The 24,934-nt window shown below is 38.9% G+C and overlaps 1 protein-coding gene across 1 annotated transcript in view; it reads right to left on the bottom strand.

Annotated features, from left to right (window-relative positions):
* The window catches only part of LOC127527251 (trace amine-associated receptor 13c-like), a 407,797-nt gene that overhangs the window by 350,042 nt on the left and 32,821 nt on the right, over positions 1-24,934 (bottom strand). The window lies entirely within an intron of this gene.

The raw sequence follows: 24,934 nt of genomic DNA, 5'->3' as shown, positions 1-24,934 counted from the left end.
GCCTTTATTTAATCATCTGCTTGGCATGCTTGGTTTGCCTTAATTTCTATGCTAAAGTTAATTTCTAATATATTCTTCTATATTTATTGCTAATGTCTGACTTTACTAATATTTCTTTCATACGTTACATCAGTGTGACCTTGCTTACAGCAAAGCCTTTTGTTGCCTTTCTGCTGATTCATCAATCCAGCTGGTTTCTTTACGTGCCTACCAGAGCCATCTTTTTCTGTGGTATCGTTCCTTTAGCTTCCTATCCTTGGACACAGGTGTTCTCAATCTTCTTATCCTGTTCTAAGATGGCTTCTACACGTCATTTTTGTTCTTTTTTCTGTTCTTTCCCACACTAGCAATTCTGCAATTAAGCTTAAAAAATAATGCAAAATAACTGATTTTTTAGTTAACTACTTGACCTATCTTATTTTCTTAACATCCTAATTTATGCTTAATCTAATGTTTTAGAAGCTTTTAATTACTTTTTATGACTCTTTATGTTAATTTGGTATTTTTATGCTAATATAAAAAAACATTTTCTACACTGTATGCAGCGCGACACTGTTGTAGACCCCCTTTATCACTCTTTTTAGCTGGAGACAAGAACAACAGCGTTGATTTTGAAATTGACAACATTCTTTATTTTATATAATAATCTTCAAAAAATGAAGACAAGTGAGTGACTTTAGTAATATATGAATAAAGACAATGACTTACATTTACAGCGTCACACACAGCATATTTAACAAAAGTCAGTCAGCTTGGAGTGACGTAAACTGACCACCGGCCTCCTGTACACAAGGGATTAGCCAGTGCACTGAGTTTTCAGGTTTAAATAAATGCAACATAAATTGTCATTTCACAGAAAAACAAGGGTCATATATTTGTGAAGTGACCTGCAGCATGGAGTCCAAATAATCCATCAAGAATATCATTTGAACAATAAAACACAGCAAGCAACAAGATACTCCTCAGGAATAAGTGCTTTACAGATAGTTTAGAGTTTAAATAGTTACTATATTACATTTATTTTTAGAGGTGTGTATGAGTGGAACTGGCCCACCAATAACAGAGGTGAAGGAACTGAAAATCCACAAGTGAAATATCAAACTGAATTCACATTTACAGATATCTTCATCTTAAAATACATCTGGCTGGCCATGGAGTACACTTGTCCTGCTGTCACACAGGCTGCTCACCGCTCACTCACTGACATTTCTCTTTACATGAAACAGTTTACTGTTTTATTCATCTATGCATTGTCTGAGACTTAACAATAGAAGTAAAACAATGACAAACTAATTTATATAATAAAAACTGCTGTATTTGAAAAGTTTTTTTTTGTAAACTGACCTGCATATTTGTTGACAAACTGTATTGTATGCCTGGCTGGAATGACTTTGGTCACAACGTCACACGTCAAAGGACCTGCACTCAGGGTGTCATCACCATGTCTAGGAGGATTGGAGGTTTTCTCTGTTCCGACATCTTTAGGTTTCGTCCCCCACGTCACTTATATGAACGTCACTTTAGTGGACAGTGGATGGCGGGTGAGCACACAAGTGACTCTTGGACTGGCCGACAGTGACATCCCATCTTTGATGAGCTCCTGCCCTGACGCCACAGCAAAAACCAAACAGAAAACTGGCATACAGGAGTCGTTAAGAAAATGGATGACACTTCTAGAATTTGAAGAAGCTGTTCAGTGCTGATTATTATTACACAGAATGGAAAATATACAACATAAATAAATACAAATTGTCAGCACTGATTATTACTGTGCACTGTCATCAGGTCTTAAAACTTACAATAAATTTATCACTGAAGAAGCAGGGCTAAAAATTTTAAAACTCAATATTATTTTAAGTGCTTTTCTGAACCAGGGATAAAAAAGCATAAAGAATTGGATTAACTCCAAAGGTCACCTCACTGACCAGTACTAAGAAGTTCCTTATTTCATCCAAGAGAAATGTATAACCATAGTAAAAGAAATCAAACAAAGTGAGAGGTAACCAGCAGATCATTAAGACGCCCACCACCAGTCCGAGGGTCTTTGCAGCTTTAGTTTCAGACTCTTTAGGTGTGTTTCAATTGCTGCTCTCTACTGACTGCGTCTTTTCAATCAAACAATTAATGGCTTTAGAATACCTTTTGGCAACTATAAATACTCTTGTATACACACATATCATTAGTAAATATGAGACAATAAAAAGAAATATTAAAAAAACAAAAGCTGAATAGTCATCTCCATAAAATACACAGTATTGTTCACATTTCCCTGTTTTGATATAACTAAAATATACAAACAGGAATGTAAATATAAATGAATTCAACCGCATCACTACAATACTGACCTTTGTGATAGTCACAGTTATTTTTGAGCTGTAATAGATTGATATTAACACCAAATGAGTAACAATGGCCACATCAAATAAATTAGCACGTGTCATATACACATAGCAGTAAATCACCCCAAAATACCAGCAGGTTTCAATCTGTAAAATCAAAGACATGGGCAACACAAACAAACTCACCAAGAAATCAGCCACTGCAAGTGAAAGGATCAGAAAATTAGTGTGGAGCTGCAAGAAATGAGAGATAGAAATGACAACCAAAAGATTTCCACAGATAGTGACTGATATCAAAACAAAACAGAACATATAAACACATACATAGACGTCTGTTTCATAAATTACTTTAAGGCAAGATTCATTATTATTAGGATAGCAGTAACCAACGTGTGGCTTCTTGAATTCCATTTTATTTCCCTGAGCAATTCCACGTTTACCCACAAGCATGCTAAAACTGTTGTACCTAACCACAGGCATCTGCAGATGATATTTATACAGTCTCTAAAGAGATTACAGTAGCCTCTCTGCCATCTTATTATCCTTAAACATTCTTTTTCACACCTAATGAACCCCAGGGGACTCTATAATCCTCATTGTGTGTTTTTAAACAAACAGACAGTCCCATTGTGGCCCAGGTTGCTGTTGTTTCTGATCTTCAGCACTGCTGTTAGTTTTTACACTCTGACCTATAATGCCCAGTGAAAGACCTGCTGTGATTTTTTATATTCAGTAAATTTTGCGATCAGTGTGCTGCCTCAGCATTTCTTCTGTGTGGCCAACAGCTTGTGTTTAATAAAAGAGACAAGACACAGCAGGTGTGATGATAAGTATCCATTGCCTGTCTGTGAACTGAAGTCATTTTACAGCCTGTGCCCAGCCAAACTCAAATATGGCGCATCGTTTCAAGGCCAACACTCAGCCAGCTCTCTTAATCTGAACTACAATTTTGGTTGCGTTTCCCTGTGAGCTGAGAGCAGCCATTGACTGCTGGCAGCTTCTGTGGATGTGCTCAGACACACACAATTTTCAAAGGCTTTGTCCAGCATCAAACTTGTGAACTTCTCCATTTCCGTTGTTTTAAAGACTAAAAGGTGTCTCCATAATGGAATATTTAGGACTTGCTGCTCACACTACCTGCATTCTCTTCTGAGTTAGTGGTGTCAGGAACTAAGAAGTTTAATTGATCATTTCTAGAAATACATTGAAATCATTCAATCTCAAAATCACCTGAATGTATCTTTGAAGTATTTTAAGAAGTCGCCAATAGTGAGAAGTTAAGCAAAATGACACCTTTTATTGTCTAACTGGAAAGATTACAATATGAAAGCTTTTGAGGCAACTCAGGCCTTCTTCAGGCGATTACATCTTACCTGAGTTGCCTCGAAAGCTTGCATGTTGTCGTTTTGCTTAAATTCTCACTACATGTATAATGGCTAACATGGTACAACATTCTAGTACTAAAGGAGTTGCTAATTATTTTAAAGTTTGTTTACATGATTTTGAGATATTTCTAATTGAATCACAAATATCTATTACAGACGTATTTCAATCAGTTCTTCTTTTTTGAATCATATCTTTAAAGGACTAACAGATATGTTTAAATAAATCATAGTTATCTCTTTACCATTTCATATTTATTTAAATAGAAATAAATTATGGAGGTGAAGAATCTATCTCCGTAGCTGAAATGCAGCTATTTAAGTATTAAAAATCAACTTATGGTTGTAACAGCTGACCCCTTACCCAGACGGACCACTACACTACCAAGACTATTCCTTGAACTTGGATCACCTGAGGCTTCTTGCTCTAATAACAAGCTGTACTCCTTACAAGTTGTCTTATTTTTCCCAACACGGTGAAATAACCACAAAACAGTAACAGATACGTAAAATCAAACATGTTGTAAATGAAAAAAACAAATATTCAATAATATATATATATATGTGTGCACAAAACATCACTGTACCAAATGACACCAGTGACTAATTATTATATAAGACACGACTATACAAATATTTACAAACAATTAATAGAAACATATAACACAAATACAAACACAGATCAGGTAAACACAGCAATTGAAATGTGGTGAAAAATGAGTCTGGCGGTGTTGATACTGGCTGTAGTGATTTTTTTTTCCCGATTGTTGCCAGTCTCCACATTGCTGTATGGTGCTGTTTCTTTTGTACTCCATGACATGCAGAGGAAGGAGTAGTACAGAGAGGTCAGTTCTGTGCTGTATGCAATCTTCAGATTCAAATGTTAACAGTGCCCACACACCCAAGGACCGTTCTTTCTATGTTTACGACATGTGTACCTGTTGCAATGCAGAAGTGGAACTTGAGGTCAAATGAATGCTGGATGTAGGAATGATTGAGGAAAGTTTTAGACTCTGGTCCACTCCTATTGTATTGGTCCCAAAGCCTGATGACAGTTGGTGCTTTTGCAATGACTATCTGATATGCGATGTTGCAAGTGTACAAACTCCTTACTATATGACCATCTTGAGAAAATTGTATTGGCAAATTCCCTTAAAGGAAAAAAAATGTGTTTAGCACTCCTAGTGGTCACTGGCTGTATTATGTACTCCCATTTAGGTTACATGTGGCACCGGCCACTCATACAGTGCCGCCTACTTGAATGATGCGGTCATCTATTCCCGCACATGGGAGGAACACATACAGCTGGTTTGGAATGTGCTCCTGACTCTATATAATGCCAGCCTTCAGAATTATCCAAATAGAATGTTATTTTGGATTAACTGAAGCCAGATATTTGGACTATATGGTGGGAGGTAGTACAGTTCAACCACAGTGTACCAATGTTAATGCCATACTCAACTGGCCCCATCTGGGAACCAAGCGGCAAATTTAAGCCTTCCTGACACTTATGGGGTACTACCAAAGGTTTTTCCGAGAGGGCTGTGCCCTTGAGTGACCTGACAAATAACAGGACCCCTGACGTGGTGGTTTCGGGTGAAAAAACAGAAACTGCATTTTGTGCCTTAAAAAAGGGGCCCCTACATCTGCACCTGTATTATTAGCTCCTGACTTGTCTTTATCTTTTATTTTGCAGACTGCCAAGTGTTGGAGTACTACCTGATTGGCCATGAATTCACTCTGGTCACCGACCTTGCACTTGTACAGTGGATGGCGCTGCACAAAATGTCGAACCCATGTGTCACCAGATGGTTCTTGGACTTACGGTCATTTAAATTCAAAGTCCGACATCTGCGTGGTTCCCTCCACACCAACACTGATACATGATCTCAAAGACATGACCTCAAGGTTTGGTCCACCTGACCTGATGGGTAAGGGTATGGGTGAGGCCGTGTCACACATGTGCGCCTGATGGGGAACTTAAAGACTCATAAATGTAATTGAAGAGCTCAGTTCCAAAATCAGCTAAGTACAAAAGATAAATTTTGGAGATAAATAGGAAAATCTGGGTCCGTAAGCAGATTTTGAAACTAAATCCCTAAAACTATAGAGCTACACTGTTGCAATTAGCAGGTTTTGAAGCTCAAACATATTTTCGGCACATGACCAACTACATGAAAAGTCACAATCACGTGTTCACTCAATTATACCAAAATGTGTAATTAGCACATTTTCGAACTCACATCTTCAATTGCACTTGGAACGAGGGATTGGCACTGTTGCCTAATGCCTCTGCTCTTACTCACTCTGCAGAAGCAGTGATTGACTGCCACGTCCTGAATGACATCACTTCGGGTTCACTGCCACCTGATTTCATCTCTTGTTGTCCTCTGAATTAGAAAACGGCTCTGCCACCATCTTGGAGTCAATCCCACGGAGACTCATGTCTGAAAACACACCAATTGCTATTGCATGGGTTTTTTTTTTGTGTGTACTGACAAGTAAACGGGGTTCACCACGATGCCCCAAATCTTTATCTGATCAAATCAGTTCAGGGATCCATGCCTCTGTGAGTGTGTGTGTGTGTGTGTGTGTGTGTACACCCTGAGGGATTGTTCCTGCCTTGTGCCCAATGATGGGATTGAGTCCAGCTAACCTGTGACCTTCTCTGCTTTAGGGGGTTAAGAAGATGGATGAATGTTTCTCTTTCTCTCTTTCTTCATCCTGTAAAGCACTTTAAGCTACATCATTTGTATGAAAATGTGCTATAGAAATACATATTGTTGTTGTTGATGTTGTTTTGTAAATCTTAATATAAAGAACAACATTAAAATGAGCAGTGAACATGGGGGTGTGCAGCTGCCTTCTCTCACTGACCGCCATCACAAACAAGTGGTAGAGAAGGCCAATTCGATTCTATCACTCAGCAGCCATCCTCTGGCTCCAAAGTGTCACTTGTGGCCATCAAGCTGCTGATTTAGGGTCTCAAGGGTGAAGACCCCCAGACTGAAGTCCTCTTTTATCTCAAAGCTATCAGCCTTCTGAATTCTTGTAGCTGCAGGAGTCCTGAGGAGTTCTGAATTATATAGAACTGCTGCAAAGAAACTCTGCTGAAATTCGTATTTGTGCTAAATGAGAACCCTCAATGCCAGGAACTGGACTGGAACAAGAACACTAAATCAAAAGGGCAGAAGTACGGACCACCACATCATAATACCTCCTGAATAAACACACAAGGGGGTCTGAAATGAGGGGGCAACTCTTAAAGAGGAACAAGTAAAGCATCAGCTGAGCAGAGCAGAAATAAAGGAGCTGAGAGTCCGTCAGGAATCGTCTTATACAGTGCAGACCATAATACCTTAACACACAATTTATGGGTCACGTTTACTGGTGTACTCATACCTCACATGAAAAAAATTAAGAAACAAAGTCAGATTTTCATAAACATTTTTTTATTTGCAAATAATGACAATGTAATGATCTTACATTCTTCCATTGTACCGTCCCGAAAAGTGGGATGTTCTAAGGAATTCTCTTAAAAAAAACTGCTGAAGAGACAACTTGAAGTGCGTTAAATCAGTTCACAAAAAATGTCTCCCTGCATATCGTGTGCTAAATTTGCACAAAAATACTTTACTGCAGCAACCCTAGTAGAAGGGATACCAGGGAAGATTATGAAGATGATTTAAAATCATTCAAGGGTCTTTTTAAAAGTAAGAAACAACTTTTTATAAATTAAAAAAATATTTTAAAGATCTATGAGAGGCAGAGTGTTCTTCAGATGCAACGTGATTCCTTTATTAAAGGTTTAAGTTTCACTGTTTTTATTAGAATTGAGCACAATGCTGTTCTCTGAAGTATTAATTGTGTTCTGTATGAGGTGAGCAGCTGCGACTAATGAGACTTCATAAATATTAACAAATGTCAGTCTAAAGGAGCAAATCCTACATTTAATTGTGGACATCAAACCTCATTTGACCTTCTCAGTCGTCCATTTCAGTTCCTCACAGTCACCTCAGTGTCATTTAGTGAGCCAGCAGTGTGAGAAGTGAAGGCCGACTGCTCCGTCTGCACTCGTCTGTCATCTGCTGCCTTAGTGAGGAGGAGTGCGGATTAAAGTGCAGGAATAGGAAACATGAGCTTCATATTTAAAATGAAAAGTTTAACATGAGACAAAACTAAACTAATTAAGTAAAAAGTATCTTATAAGATCTGATTCATAAACTAATCTCCACCTGCCTGACAAAAGCTGAAGAGAATTTCAGCCGTCATCTGAGCTCTGCTGTGGACACACAAACTGTAACTGCAGAGATTTAAAGATCTTTACATTTCTATATTTTGGGCAAAATTGAAGACATGACTTAACAATTTATAACCAGATAATGAAGTTTGTCCTAAAGGAATGCAAAATACAATATCATTCTATGATATAAAAAATAATAACATCACCAAAAACCCTGAAGTAATGAAATGAACTGCCAGGAGTCTCCTACATTTACAATGCTCTTCATTTAAGATTCTGAAAATAAGAAGTTTAAGGAAAACAATGATGGCGAGAAAAAGCAACCTTTCTAAACAGTCTACACTCTACTCTAATAGAGTACAAAATGCCATTTACAACAGTAAAGTGACTATAATATTATTGAATTGATAATAAATATGTTTAAGAAATGAGCTGCTAACATGAAAAATGAACACAGGCATGTTACAAACAAAAAAATCAATATATGTAAGAGAAGAAAATTCTTTTCTTTATGTTTTAACATTTACAATATATTGAACACTGCAGAAGCCGGACTAAATATTTTACAAGTCAGGATGATTTTAAGTGCTTTTTTGAACCAGGAATAAAGAAAAGCATAAAGAATTGGATTAACTCCGAAGCTCACTTCACTTAGTAACACAAACGTATTAGCAATAGCTAATGTGATTAGGTCAGGAGATGGATTACTCACACTGCATACATTGATAGGCAGCCAGCAGATAATAAAAGCCCCCACGACTACTCCTAATGTTTTTGTGGCTTTTCTTTCAGACGGTTTTGATATTTTTCTGTCACTCAACTCCACAGTTTCCCTCTTTTCTATCATACAGTTGATGGCTCTTGAATGGCTTCTTGCAACTACAAATATTCTGATATAAAAACCAATCATTAGTGAATAAGGAATAAAAAAAGTTATGAGGAATAAAAAAATGTTCATTTCATTAAAAGTGATAATTGCACAAGATACTTCACATTGGTCTACACGAATATTACTAAAACATAAAGCTATGAGTATAATTAAAAGTGCAAACAGCCACACTGCAACAATGCTGATGGTTGCAACCATCAAAGTTATATTTGAGCTGTAAAAGAAAGGATGGCAGACAGCAATGTAGCGATCAATGGATATTAAAACTACATTATATATCACGACTACACTGAGAAAATTTGCCAGTACCTGATACAAATAACAATAAATAACTCCAAAGTACCAGCAAGTTTCTATCAGGCTAATCAAAGAGAAGGGCATCACAAAGAAACATGATAAGAAATCGGCCACTGCAAGTGAAAGGATCAGAAGATTAGTCGGCGTGTGCAGCTGAACAAAATGAGAAATAGAAATGATGACAAGAAGATTTCCAAAGACTGTCGATAAAAACAAAAGACACGAGAAAGTGTAACAAAGTCCATAAACTTCAGTTTCATAAATCAGTTTATAACAAGATGCATTACTGCCAGGAAAGCAGCGCGCACGTTTCAGTCCATTCAGCTCCATGTCTGTCCCCTGACTGAGCCGTCCTGCCTGCACACTGAGATGTTTATACACTGAGGCCCTGCAACTGCCATATTCTCTCTGCTGACGTAATTCACATAAGGCGTCTCTCTGCTGTGTGTGCTTCACAAATTCTCTCAGGATGTTTGTTTGTTCATTTCAGTTCTTACTCACTAATTAGTTCATCAAATCACAGATGTCTTCATTATTTCTGTTTGTCAGGAGCCCCTCAGGGCTGCAGTGGTCACTCCTCACAGCTCCACACTTGGATTTGAGCCCTGGTCCAGCTGCTAGCTGTCTGCAGTTTGCTTGTTCGCCTTCTACCTTCTTTTTTTAGCTGCTCAGTTACATTATTTCATATGAATATTAATATTAACTTGAAGTTGTATTAACCCAGTACTTTTTCATAATAACAGCAAATGGTGTACTTTACAGAAACTCTAAACTACATGAGGGTGGCACAGTGGTAGTGTTGCTGCTTCACAGTAAGCAGATCAGGGTTCGCGTCTAGGTTCCTCCCTGTGTGGAGTTTGCATGTTCTCCCCCTAGCTGTGTAGGTCTCCTCCGGGTGCTCCTGTTTCCTCCCACAGTCCAAAGACATGCAGGTTAGTGGAGTTGGCAAACTTTATATTGTGTTCTTTTGTCTGCTTACTGTGTGGGTGTGTGTATGTGTGCCTTGCGATGGACTGGCACCCTGTCCAGGGTTTTGCTTTGCACCATACGCAGACCTCCATCGTGACCCTGTTTAGACAATCACTGACTGAACTGGGAGAACCACCATCTCCTATATACGAGTAAAATTTAGATTTTAAAATTACCGAGAGCGACTTCATTATGTCATCTACACAACTTTGTTAGAGTTTGTATGCTTCATGTTGTTGACTTCTCTGCCCTAATCGACACAAACAATGACGTGTTCAGTTTCACACAAGAGTTCATAACTGCTACACAGGCGGCCTGTTAATGAGAATTTCAAGTGAAGTCCTCTAATAAGAGTCTTGTCTGGCACACAAAGTCTAGAAAATCGGAACAAACTGAGCTTGCAGAAGGAAAGAAATTTTAAATTGTTTAGAATTCTAAAAATGAAAACTGGACCATCAGACATCAGGTTTTTATTGTGTGAAACTCTTTCTCACATAAACATCTCCCACGCCTCAAACTATACACTACCACTCTGCAACTCTGTCGTCTCTGCTCCGCTCCTCCAGCAAACTTTGTCTTCCTCCTCCAGACTCTTCCTCCCAGGTTGAAGTGGGGCTGCCCGGGAGTACTTTCAGAGACATGAAACTGTTTTGGAAACACTTCTGGGTAAGTCCGAAGCCCCACACTGTAGAGAATCCTGATCCTTGCAGGTCCCCCTTGTTGACCCCACGAAATCCAACATGGCTGCCCCCTGGGACTATAACACCCTGCATTCCCTGTTGGTATTGGTTTGGGAATTCATGCCTGAGTCAGTTACCATCCAATGTCTTTGGGAAGGAACCAGTGTGAATAAATTGTCTTCCCCTGTGCTTCTGTTATAATGGGTAAGGATCCATGTACGGTCCCGGCTGGGGTGACTGCCCATGCAGGCTGTCCATCACACCGCCCCTATCTCAGCTAAGCTTTATGGAGCAAAGTGGCCAGTCTCGCGAGGGTTATAGCTCTCCGCTGGGGTTCACCACAGCTAGCCGGTCCCTGTCTCCTGTCTGTAATATAAAAACAATGGTCACGCTCTCCATGCCCTTTATATGGGCAACGTCTCCAACTATGTTCTGACTGACTATAGCTTCCCTCTCGGCACTTGCATCCTGTGAGTGCAAAAGCAGACAAGAAATTCCACCCTCCCCTTGGGCTCCATGCAGACTGCCTTGGCCCTCCAAGTCCTTGGGGCTTGGGCAGCCAAATCGTGTGGCTTCAAGGCCTCCCGCAGTGGACTGTTAGAAGACCTGGTCTTCCTCCCACAGATCTTCTTTCCAGTCTGGGCGACACGACATCTGGGACATTCCATGGATTAATGGGAGACTCCATAATGTCTGAACCACATTTTACTTTGTGTGAAATCTCTGCCAGCTTGGAGGGAGGCTGAGCAGTCCAGATATCAGCACTACTAAGCTGATCATCCTCGTGGAGCCCTTCATCTTTCTCCCCCACCACGTGCTTCCCCCTCGGGCTATCTCCGATAGAATGCTCAGACAACAGGCAATTGGTCATAACACTTTGATCCACTACTGGAACCACAGCTACTCGGCACCCGTCAGCAATATTTGGGGAGGTTTATTCTGCATTCCTTTATGTTGTACAGTTCAGGAAATGCTTACATGTACCTCTGATTCAATATTTGTGGAGTCCTAGGCCAAGCCTGTCCAGGTAGTCCTCCAAAGTCTTCATGGGGCTTTGGCCATCTTCTCTAATTTCCTCTATTGTCCTCTGCAGGAGCTCAGTCACCTACCGCAGAGACAGTATGGGCTGCAATACCTTTTCTAACTCTAACACAGTTTGATTGAGCTTCAGATATTCTCATCCACAGGCCATGAGTCAGATGGCATGGTCCTTCATAGTGCATGCTTATTCAGGAACCTGGAGGTTTGTGGGAATTGGAGCTGGGTTGGTCACCTACCTCACCAGTCGGTTTCTCCTGAGCTAATTTATTGTCGGAAACCATTTTGAAACGTGTCCTCTAGTGCCTTGAAAAGATCAATGAAAAATATTTTAATATTATTGGTCTTAATGTTTTACTGCTATAATATACTTTGGTGTTTAGTTGTAAAAAGCCCACTTTGCACGCATTGCATTCACAAGCAGCAGTAAAAAAAAACAAATCAAAATCAATAAAAATCGAAACAGTGCACAAATTAAATTTGAAATATTATCGTGATCCTTGATGGACATTCAGACTCGTCATTGTCCTGCTCCACACTCCATTTCAAACGTTCACTGCTGGTTTATGAGATCGTGCCTTCTGCTTCAGCCCACACACTGCAAAATGACGCAGCGCTCCTTGTGACTTTTCAATGGCTGGGGCTGCAGAATCACAAACTTGTAAAGGCTGAAGATTTGAATTGTACATTAAACGCTACTGCAAACGGCTCATTCTCAAGTTCAGTCACGTTATCTGAAACTGGTTCAAGAATTTGTAGTTTTTAAAAAGTAATAAACTGTCACATCCACAGTGGCTTCTACAACATTTTCAGGACAATCTTTTCTTCTTATTTAAATGTAAAGATACTCACAAATAGATTATTTATTTATTGGTGTCAATTTATTATAAGCTGTTAAAGCTTGCAAGTAGAATATACATTATTGTAAAAATAATTCATACTATTATGTGAAAAACATAAAAAGTTTCAAAAACTAAATATGTCTGTTTTTCTGATGGTTTTTGATTCTGTTTTTGACCATCACAATATATGGTTTTCACCTAACTGTCCCAACTCTTTCTGACGTGTTCCTGTGTCTTGTTACTGTAGTAGAAATTGAACATGTTATTAAAGAGAGAAACCTCCTCTAACAGGACCCATCAGTAATCAGGCAGGAGAAAAGTCGTTCATTGTATCTTTTAATTACTCCTCGGCAAAATGTCTTAGAGGGAGCATTCATTAAGAGCAGTATATTACAGCCTGGTCAGAAGGATCAGAGATACAAAGAATAGAAGTTCATTTTATAAACTACTGAATTTACATACAGTGTCAATCAATGCATAGATTTACTCTGATTGGTTCATTGTTTTACACCCAAATGACTTATGTAAAATAAAATATTCTGGTTCTTCTTTATACCCTTGAGTTGAGCCACCACCCTTGACATTTCTGTGCATATAACAACTGTCCATTCTGGTTGTTTTACGGGATATCTGCTGATTTCTTAGTCATCTTTCTGTACATTTTGTTGTTCACTTGATTTCTGATTTCTGACATTTATAAACCCTTTATGCTATTTCTTTAAGATGAATGCCCTAAAATGTATTCTTCCAAACTCTCCTCTTTGAGACTTATGATATGGTCCTGAAAATGGATGCTCAAGTCAACAGCACAGTAAAATCCTGCTTTTTCCATCTCAGGCGAATTGCCAAACTCAAACCAATTCTGCCTTACCACCTCCTGGAATCAGTAATCCATGCATTCATTACGTCCCGGCTCGACTATTCTAATTTCTGCCTATATGGTATTAGTAAAGCCACTCTTTCTAGACTCCAATTGGTTCAAAATGCGGCTGCAAGGCTTTTAACTGGAAGCAGCAGAAGCCAACACATTACACCGATTTTAAAAACCCTACACTGGCTGCCGGTTAGCTTCAGAATTGATTTTAAGATACTCCTCTTAACCTATAAGGCACTAAATGGTCTAGCCCCTGCCTACTTGAGTGTCTTGCTCCATCGTCACAATCCCCCTCGTGTTCTTAGATCCGCAGATCAGCTGCTCCTAACTGTTCCCAAGGCACATTTTAAAGTTCGTGTTGAAAGGGCTTTTTCCGTCTGTGCACCCAGGCTCTGGAACTCCTTACCTTTAGTGGTTAGGCAAGCCACTTCAGTCGCCACATTCAAATCACACCTAAAAATGCACTTCTTCACATTGGCTTTTAATTCTTAACCTGTCTTATTTCCACTTGCTTTTTGCTATTTCTCTGTTTTATTGGGTCCCCTGACCTGTTTTTAGTGTCTCTGTTTTAATTCTCTCTTAATGTTTGTTTTTAATATTTTGCTTTTAGTCTTGCTTGTTTTAACTGTACAGCACTTCGGTCAGTTGTAATGCTGTGTTTTTAAGCGCTTAACAAATAAAAATGGTATGGTATGGTAAAGTCCCACTAAAACTTTAAGGACAAGTTCCCTACTGTAATTCTATTATTAAGCTGTTTAATATATGTGTGTATACTAAATATGTCATACCTTAGAGGCTAAAAAGGAGTAAAAGATTTTATGCTAGCTGAATTTGGGGATTAACGGAAATCAGTGCAAATTATGAATACCTAAGATAAATCACATAAATCAATAATAGCTAATAGTATTAATAACAGTGAACACAGAAAATCAGGTCAAATAATAAAATGTGTCAAAGTCCTTTTTCTTCACAGTATACTTTCATTACATGATTTCCCCTATAAATCTCAGATTTTTGTCCCATAACCTCAAAGTACTATGATAAAACATTGTCAACAACTATTCAATTTCCTTCTTATCCAAAAAACATTAGCGATCTTAGTTCACAGATGTGTACCTAGTCCTATATTTTCCATCTATGGTCAGATCATTTATTATTGTTGGTGGCAACACAGACAGCACAAGTATCTACCTGAAAACTTCAAAATGTGTCTAGTTTATGTTTCCAATGATGCATACAGCAATAACCAGAGATAGAGTCCTCACACAAACAACTATGCTCACATCCTCATGCTCTCATCCATAAAGTTGCTTCTAATTACATCCAGCTGTGGTCTTGAATTAGATGATCACCTGAGCTGCATGAAAACAGCTATCTTGCTGAAAGTAGGTGTCTATCCTACCTTCAGAAGATGTCAGCACTACTCTCATTAATGCAAACCACTAGCTGATGTCAAGGTAACGTTAAAATTGCAAGGGTTGTACCCAAGCTTCTTATTGATGGTAAAGTCTTCTACCACCAGCTGGGATCCTTGGTTTGTATCTGGGCTTTCCAATTTCACAAACTGCACACTTCCTACTCCATGCATAAGACACTCCATCTGTGTTGTGCCGAATTATTTCTTTATTTTTATCTTCTGTATTACTTAGGCCCAAGAAGCCATAATATTATTTGTCCTGTATCACCACCAATTATTTGTCTATATGGCCCTAATTATCCCAGTTCCTAAAAACAATGTTAGCACTATCCCACAAACTTAATTTCCCTTACACCATGATGTACAAACTTTAAAGGTTTGTACTGTATCTAATTTAGCACGTTTAAACCTTAAAACGCCATATCATAAAATTTGTGTCCTAATGTTGCATCTAATCCTAATGCAAAGTTCTCAATACAATAATATACACATTTGTTCCATCCTTCTGAATCAATTACTATTACACAAAAAAGTTCATTCTTCATCAAAAAAATAGTAATCAGACAAATGGTTCATTTTACTTGTATCAAGAGACTTCTACTTTAAACTTTATCTTCACCTTATAGCAATAGATTTAAACATTTTGCCCTGAGTGTCTCTATTCCCAAAACACTTAACTATCCCTCAAGTTTACTACCATTCTTCATACTTAACAAATTTCCATTTATGTTAAACTCTATACTATTAATTTTATTATTAAAATCAATAACCAAGACAGCTCAGCTTGGTCTGACTTAACTGGTAATGCTGCAAGTGCTAATAATCGTGTTAAATTTTGATTAACAGTACAAATTATATACATTTATTCTTCACCAAGTATCAATAGACTCAGATGTACTAGAAACATCTATCTAAAAATGTTTCCTCTTTACTCAAAGTGCTGACCATGTTATGCTAATAATACTTTTTAAACTTGCTCATTTATACTACCCCAATTGCTATACAAGTTAAATGCAAAAGAATTTAAGTAATAATTGTGCATTATTTACATTAATAAAATTGTTCCACATATTCAATAAATACATATTTCTGATGAAGAGGAGTTGATTAGCCTTTCCTCCTATACCATCCATAACTCCATGATTCAAATATTCCTTGAAAGATGTTGCTGCAGAAAAATGAAGATTAGGTTGTGGTTCTGACTTCTAGGGCAAGAAGAATTCAAGTACTTGGTCAAAAACTGCCATAAAATTGCAAATGAGTGGATGAATTGTAAGGCAAATCAAGAACAGTTAAAAAGGGCTCTGGCAAAGTACACAGAAACTCTGCACAATATGTGTGAATCAGGTCTTGACGTCCAATACCCCAAAACAAAGGATATCAATATCCTGGAAATCTTGATCTAATGAATGAGGCTCTGGTCTGTGGTTTAGCGGGTCCGCGGCTCAGAATGGATGGCCAGTTATTTAAATAAACAATCGCCACACTTGTGGCTTAACGAGGGGGCGTGGTAGTGTTTCCGGAGCGGTTCCTGGGTGCGATACGGGTAAGAAAGAGAACAGAGGTTAGTGGAAAGAAGAGGAAGTCTGGAAGCCGTAAGCACCGGTGCAGGAGTGTGCAAGCGAGCGAGCCAGAGCAGGCTCAATGATAAATGCAGGTTGCTGGGCGGACAGCCCCTGAGGAGGAGCGTTAGGCCAACACTCGTTAGGGGCAGCAGGATGTGGTCGCACCAGCTGAGTGATCTCAGGACCTGGAGTGTCACAGAAGGTGGTTGGCTCACCGCGGAAGGCAGCGGCAGTCAGGGAGACTTGTGAGAGTTGAGCCCCAGCGTGAGCGCCCTGGCCATTGGGGGGACCTGAGTCTTGGTCCAACAGGAGTGGTACGTAGCCAGGGGACAGAAGGCCTATGGACCAGCAGGTGAAGGTCACCTGGGACTGCAGGTAGGGCAACTCCCCTGTTGCAAAGCCCGGTGGGACAAGCAGGGGAACCACCAGGTAGAATGAAGAAGTCACCGGGGATTTACAATGGAAAATGGCTTCCAGCCATTGTTTTTAACCTTGTATTAATTGGATTTATTTATGTGGATTATTTTAACCTCCACTTGTCATTTTTATGGATTATTTATTTATTTATTTACTTTCTTTCTGGACAGTGTTTACATTTTGTTTAGTTTGAGTATTTGTAAGAAAAGCACTGTTGCACTTTTGCACCATCCCCTTGCTCAGTTTGATTTGTCCTCATTGCACAGCTCATCTGGTTACATTACCGACGGTGTTGGGCTCAAGGGCTCCCAAATCTGGGAGAGGGAACTTGGAGCACATAGACATAGATGCCATGCAGGCTGCCCTCTATGATTCTGGACCCACGATGATCTTTTGGCATCAATGGTAACCTGCACAGTTGTGTTGTTAGCAGCATGAACCCGTGATGCCTTGGCCTGGAATTTGTGAATATGTTGTCCAGTAGTCAATTGGTCAATGGCCTGGTGGTTCATGGCTTGCATCTCCTTGGACTCAGATGATTTGCTTGTCTGCAGACCTTTAGCACAGCTCACTCTCCAGGTTCAAATTCAAGTGATGTCATAAAAAATGTGCAGGAGAAACAGCTTTCACCTGCAGGTGTAAAGACTTAAACGTTTTGTTCCATATTAGTCAGGATGCTTCATCTGTAATTTTTAAGACTTACTTATGGATTCCAAAAATAGTGTCTCATGAGCTATTAGGCCTGTTTCATCAGGGGTAGCCCTTATCAAAAATAACACTAGCGGTAAAACAGATGGTCATTTTATTCGGTCTCTGTCTCTTGGCCAATTTGTTTTTAATGGTCATAAATCAATTCTGCTCTGCTGGTCAGGGAGGACAGAAAAAACAGAAAAAAAACCCAGACAGCTGGAGAAAAAAACAAAATCTGCAGGGGTTTCAGGCCACGAGACCACCCAGCCCCCTCTGGGCATTCTACCTAACATAAATGTTCTCAATCAGTTATTATGGTTTTCAGGCTTCACATGGAAGAATTAGATGATGACGGTCATGTGGACCTCTGGCCTTCAATGTAGGGAAATCACGGTGCTTTGATCAGGTGGTGGTGGCACAGATCAGCACCACAAAAAACCGGAAAAAGAACAGGCAGAGTAGGGGTTAGTATGGATTTTGGAGCCATGAAAAAAAAAAAATTAAATGCATATACAGAATATCAGGGTTAAACTAAATGGAGCTAAGAGAAAGGAATGTTAAAATAATGAGTTTTTAGCGGTTTAAGTGCTCCACCATATTAGCCTGGCGAATTTCTATCAGTGAGCTATTCCAGATTTGATGTGTATAACAGCAGAAGGCCACCTCACCACTTCATTTAAGTTTAGCTCTTGGAATTCTAAGAAAATACTTATTTGAAGACCTAAGGTTACAATTGTAAGGTGAAAGACATTCTGAAATATAAGATGGAGCAGATTATTTAAGGCTTTGTAAAGCATAAGCAGTATTTTAAAGTCAATTCTAAATGACACAGGTAACAACAACAACAACATTTATTTATAAAGCACATTTTCATACAAAAAGTAGCTCAAAGTGCTTTACATAATGAAGAAAAGAAAAATAAAAGACAAAATAAGAAATTAAAATAAGGCAACATTAGTTAACATAGAAAAGGAGTAAGGTCCGATGGCCAGGGTGGACAGAAAAAACAAAAAAAAAAACTCCAGAAGGCTGGAGAAAAAAATAAAATCTGTAGGGGTTCCAGGCCACGAGACCACCCAGTCCCCTCTGGGCATTCTACCTAACATAAATGAAATAGTTCTCTTTGTAGTTAGGGTTCTCACGGAGTCACTTGATGCTGATGGTCATACAGACTTCTGGCTTTTAATCCATCCATCATTGTTGGAACATCATGGTACTTAGAGTTGATGGTGGTGGCGTAAGCCACCGGAAAAGGAAACAGAAGAGAGAGTAGGGGTTAGTACAGATTTTAGAGCCACCATGAATGGTTATTATAATGAATTGGATATACAAGGTATCAGGATTAAATTACAGTGAAGTTATGAGAAGGCCATGTTACAGTAATGTATTTTCAGTAGTTTTTTAAAGTGCTCCACTGTATCAGCCTGGCGAATTCCTACTGGCAGGCTATTCCAGATTTTAGGTGCATAACAGCAGAAGGCCACCCGCCTCACCACTTCTTTTAAGTTTTGCTCTTGGAATTCTAAGGAGACACTCAGTTGAGGATCTGAGGTTGCGATTTGGAATATAAGACGTCAGACATTCCGATATATAGGATGGGGCGAGATTATTTAAGGCTTTATAAACAATAAGCAGAATTTTAAAGTCAATCCTGAATGACACAGGTAACCAGTGTAGTGACATCAAAACTGGAGAGATGTGCTCAGATTTTCTTTTCCTAGTTAAGATTCTGACAGTTGCATTCTGCACTCGTAATCCTGTCATCAAGTTTTAAAACTTACAATAAATTTATCACTGAAGAAGCAGGGCTAAAAATTTTAAAACTCAATATTATTTTAAGTGCTTTTCTGAAACAGGGGTAAAAAAAAGCATAAAGAATTGGATTAACTCCAAAGGTCACCTCACTGACCAGTACTAAGAAGTTCCTCATTTCATCCAAGAGAAATGAATAACCATAGAAAAAGAAATCAAACAAAGTGACAGGTAACCAGCAGATCATTAAGACGCCCACCACCAGTCCGAGGGTCTTTGCTGCTTTTGTTTCAGACGCTTTAGGTGTGTTTGAATTGCTGCTCTCCACTGACTGCATCTTTTCAATCAAACAATTAATGGCTTCAGAATACCTTTTGGCAACTATAAATATTCTTGTATATGCACATATCATTAATAAATATGAGACAATAAAAAGAAATATTAAAAAAACAAAAGCTGAATAGTCATCTCCATAAAATACACAGTATTGTTCACAATTCCCTGTTTTGATATAACTAAAATATACAAACAGGAATGTAAATATAAATGAATTCAACCACATCACTACAATACTGACCTTTGTGATATTCACAGTTATTTTTGAGCTGTAATAGATTGATATTAACACCAAATGAGTAACAATGGCCACATTAAATAAATTAGCATGTGTCATATACACATAGCAGTAAATTACCCCAAAATACCAGCAGGTTTCAATCTGTAAAATCAAAGACATGGGCAACACAAACAAACCCACCAAGAAATCAGCCACTGCAAGTGAAAGGATCAGAAAATTAGTCGGCATGTGGAGCTGCAAGAAATGAGAGATAGAAATGATGACAAGAAGATTTCCACAGATAGTGACTGATATCAAAACAAGACAGAACATATAAACACATACATAGACGTCTGTTTCATAAATTACTTTAAGGCAAGATGCATTATTATTAGGATAGCAGTAACCAACGTGTGGCTTCTTGAATTCCATTTAATTTCCCTGAGCAATTCCACGTTTACCCACAGACATGCTAAAACTGTTGTACCTAACCACAGGCATCTGCAGGTGATATTTATACAGTCTCTAAAGAGATTACAGTAGCCTCTCTGCCATCTTATTATCCTCAAACATTCTTTTTCACTCCTAATGAACCCCAGGGGACTCTATAATCCTCATTGTGTGTTTTTAAACAAACAGACAGTCCCATTGTGGCCCAGTTTGCCTGTTGTTTGTGATCTTCAGCACTGCTGTTAGTTTTTACACTCTGACCTGTAATGCCCAGTGAAAGGCCTGCTGTGATTTTTTATATTCAGTAAATTTTGAGATCAGTGTGCTGCCTCAGCATTTCTTCTGTGTGGCCAACAGCTTGTGTTTAATAAAAGAGACAAGACACAGCAGGTGTGATGATAAGTATCCATTGCCTGTCTGATGAAATGAACTGAAGTCATTTTACAGTCTGTGCCCATCCAAACTCAAATATGGCGCATCGTTTTAAGGCCAATACTCAGCCAGCTCTCTTAATCTGAACTACAATTCTGGTTGCGTTTCCCTGTGAGCTGAGAGCAGCCATTGACTGCTGGCAGCGTCTGTGGATGTGCTCAGACACACACAATTTTCAAAGGCTTTGTCCAGCATCAAACATGTGAACTTCTCCATTTCCGTTGTTTTAAAGACTAAAAGGTGTCTCCATGATGGAATATTTAGGACTTGCTGCTCACACTACCTGCTTTCTCTTCTGAGTTAGTGGTGTCAGGAACTAAGAAGTTTAATTGATCATTTCTAGAAATACATTGAAATCATTCAATCTTAAAATCACATGAAGGTATCTTTGAAGTATTGTAAGAAGTCGCCAATAGTGAGAAGTTAAGCAAAATGACACCTTTTATTGTCTAACTGGAAAGATTACAATATGAAAGCTTTTGAGGCAACTCAGGCCTTCTTCAGGCGATTACATCTTACCTGAGTTGCCTCGAAAGCTTGCATGTTGTCGTTTTGCTTAAATTCTATAATGGCTAACATGGTACAACATCCTAGTACTAAAGGAGTTGCTAATTATTTTAAAGTTTGTTTACATGATTTTGAGATATTTCTAATTGAATTACAAATATCTATTACAGACGTATTTCAATCAGTTCTTCTTTTTTGAATCATATCTTTAAAGGACTAACAGATATATTTAAATAAATCATAGTTATCTCTTTACAATTTCATCTTTATTTAAATAGAGATAAATTATGGAGGTGAAGAATCTATCTCCGTAGCTGAAATGCAGCTATTTAAGTATTAACAATCAACTTAGGGTTGTAACGGCTGACCCCTTACCCAGACAGGCCACTACACTACCAAGACTATTCCTTGAACTTGGATCACCTGAGGCTTCTTGCTCTAATAACAAGCTGTACTCCTTACAAGTTTTCTTATTTTTCCCAACACGGTGAAATAACCCGAAAACAGTAACAGATATGTAAAATCAAACATGTTTGTATTGTAAATGGAAAAAACAAATATTCAATAATATATATATATATATATATATATATATATATATATATATATATATATATATATATATATATATGTGTGTGCACAAAACATCACTGTACCAAATGACACCAGTGACTAATTATTATATAAGACACGACTACACAAATATTTACAAACAATTAATAGAAACATATAACACAAATACAAACACAGATCAGGTAAACACAGCAATTGAAATGTGGTGAAAAATGAGTCTGGCGGTGTTGATACTGGCTGTAGTGATTTTTTTTTCCCGATTGTTGCCAGTCTCCACATTGCTGTATGGTGCTGTTTCTTTTGTACTCCATGACATGCAGAGGAAGGAGTAGTACAAAGAGGTCAGTTCCGTGCTGTATGCAATCTTCAGATTCAAATGTTAACAGTTCACACACACCCAAGGACCGTCCTTCTACGTTTACAACATGTGTACCTGTTGCAATGCAGAAGTGGAACTTGAGGTCAAATGAATGCTGGATGTAGGAATGACTGAGGAAAGTTTTAGACCCTGGTCCACTCCTATTGTATTGGTCCCAAAGCCTGATGACAGTTGGCGCTTTTGCAATGACTATCTGATATATCTGATATCTGATGTTGACCATATATGACCATCCTTCACATGAGAAAATGGTATTGGCAAATTCCCTTAAAGGAAAAAAAAATGTGTTTAGCACTCCTAGTGGTCACTGGCTGTATTATGTACTCCCATTTGGGTTACATGTGGCACTGGCCACTCATACAGTGCCGCCTACTTGAATGATGCGGTCATCTATTCCCGCACATGGGAGGAACACATACAGCTGGTTTGGAATGTGCTCCTGACTCTATATAATGCCAGCCTTCAGAATTATCCAAATAGAATGTTATTTTGGATTAACTGAAGCCAGATATTTGGACTATATGGTGGGAGGTAGTACAGTTCAACCACAGTGTACCAATGTTAATGCTATACTCAACTGGCCCCATCTGGGAACCAAGCGGCAAATTTAAGCCTTCCTGACACTTATGGGGTACCAAAGGTTTTTCCGAGAGGGCTGTGCCCTTGAATGACCTGACAAATAACAGGACCCCTGACGTGGTGGTTTCGGGTGAAAAAACAGAAACTGCATTTTGTGCCTTAAAAAAGGGGCCCCTACATCTGCACCTGTATTATTACCTCCTGACTTGTCTTTATCTTTTATTTTGCAGACTGGCATGTGTTGGAGTACTACCTGATTGGCCATGAATTCACTCTGGTCACCGACCGTGCACTTGTACAGTGGATGGTGCTGCACAAAATGTCGAACCCATGTGTCACCAGATGGTTCTTGGACTTACGGTCATTTAAATTCAAAGTCCAACATCGCCGTGGTTCCTTCCACACCAACACTGATACATGATCTCAAAGACATGACCTCAAGGTTTGGTCCACCTGACCTGATGGGTAAGGGTATGGGTGAGGCCGTGTCACACATGTGCGCCTGATGGGGAACTTAAAGGCTCATAAATGTAATTACACTTGGAACCAGGGATTGGCACTGTTGCCTAATGCCTCTGCTCTTACTCACTCTGCAGAAGCAGTGATTGACAGCCGCGTCCTGAATGACATCACTTCGGGTTCACTGCCACCTGATTTCACCTCTTCTTGTCCTCTGAATTAGAAAACGGCTCTGCCACCATCTTGGAGTCAATCCCACGGAGACTCATGTCTGAAAACACACCAATTGCTATTGCATTTTTTTTTTGTGTGTGAACTGACAAGTAAACGGGGTTCACCACGATGCCCCAAATCTTTATCTGATCAAATCAGTTCAGGGATCCATGCCTCTGTGTGTGTGTGTGTCTGTGTGTGTGTGTGTGTGAACACCCTGAGGGATTGTTCCTACCTTGTTCCCAATGATGGGATTGAGTCCAGCTAACCTGGTGACCTTCTCTGCATTAGGGGGTTAAGAAGATGGATGAATGTTTCTCTTTCTCTCTTTCTTCATCCTGTAAAGCACATTTGTATGAAAATGTGCTATAGAAATACATATTGTTGTTGTTGTTGATGTTGTTTTTGTAAATCTTAATATAAAGAACAACATTAAAATGAGCAGTGAACATGGAGGTCTGCAGCTGCCTTCTCTCACTGACCGCCATCACAAACAAGTGGTATAGAAGGACAGTTCGATTCTGTCACACAGCAGCCATCCTCCGTCTCCAAAGTGTCACTTGTGGCCATCAAGCTGCTGATTTAGGGTCTCAAGGGTGAAGACCCCCAGGCTGAAGTCCTCTTTTATCTCAAAGCTATCAGCCTTCTGAATTCTAGTAGCTGCAGGAGTCCTGAGGTGTTCTGAACTATTAGAACTGCTGCAAAGAAACTCTGCTGAAATTCGTATTTGTGCTAAATGAGAACCCTCAATGCCAGGAACTGGACTGGAACAAGAACACTAAATCAAAAGGGCAGAAGTGCGGACCACCACATCATAATACCTCCTGAATAAACACACAAGGGGGTCTGAAATGAGGGGGCAACTCTTAAAGTGGAACAAGTAAAGCATCAGCTGAGCAGAGCAGAAACAAAGGAGCTGAGAGTCCGTCAGGAATCATCTTATACAGTGCAGACCATAATACCTTAAAACACAATTTATGGCTCACGTTTACTGGTGTACTCATACCTCACATGAAAAAAATAAAGAAACAAAGTCAGATTTTCACAAACATTTTTTTATTTGCAAATAATGACAATGTAATGATCTTACATTCTTCCATTGTACCGTCCCGAAAAGTGGGATGTTCTAAGGAATTCTCTTAAAAAAATGTCTCTTCAAAAAATGTCTCCCTGCATATCGTGTGCTAAATTTGTACAAAAATACTTTACTGCAGCAACTCTAGTAGAAGGGATACCAGGGATGATTATGAAGAAGATTTAAAATCATTCAACGGTCTTTTTAAAAGTAAGAAACAACTTTTTATAAATTAAAAATATATTTTAAAGATCTATGAGAGGCAGAGTGTTCTTCAGATGCAACGTGATTCCTTTATTAAAGGTTTAAGTTTCACT

This window comes from Erpetoichthys calabaricus, chromosome 3, assembly GCF_900747795.2.
Source record: "Erpetoichthys calabaricus chromosome 3, fErpCal1.3, whole genome shotgun sequence".
Taxonomy (NCBI): domain Eukaryota; kingdom Metazoa; phylum Chordata; class Cladistia; order Polypteriformes; family Polypteridae; genus Erpetoichthys; species Erpetoichthys calabaricus.
Note: the sequence above shows the minus strand (reverse complement) of the source record. Positions and strands in the feature narration are given on the sequence as shown.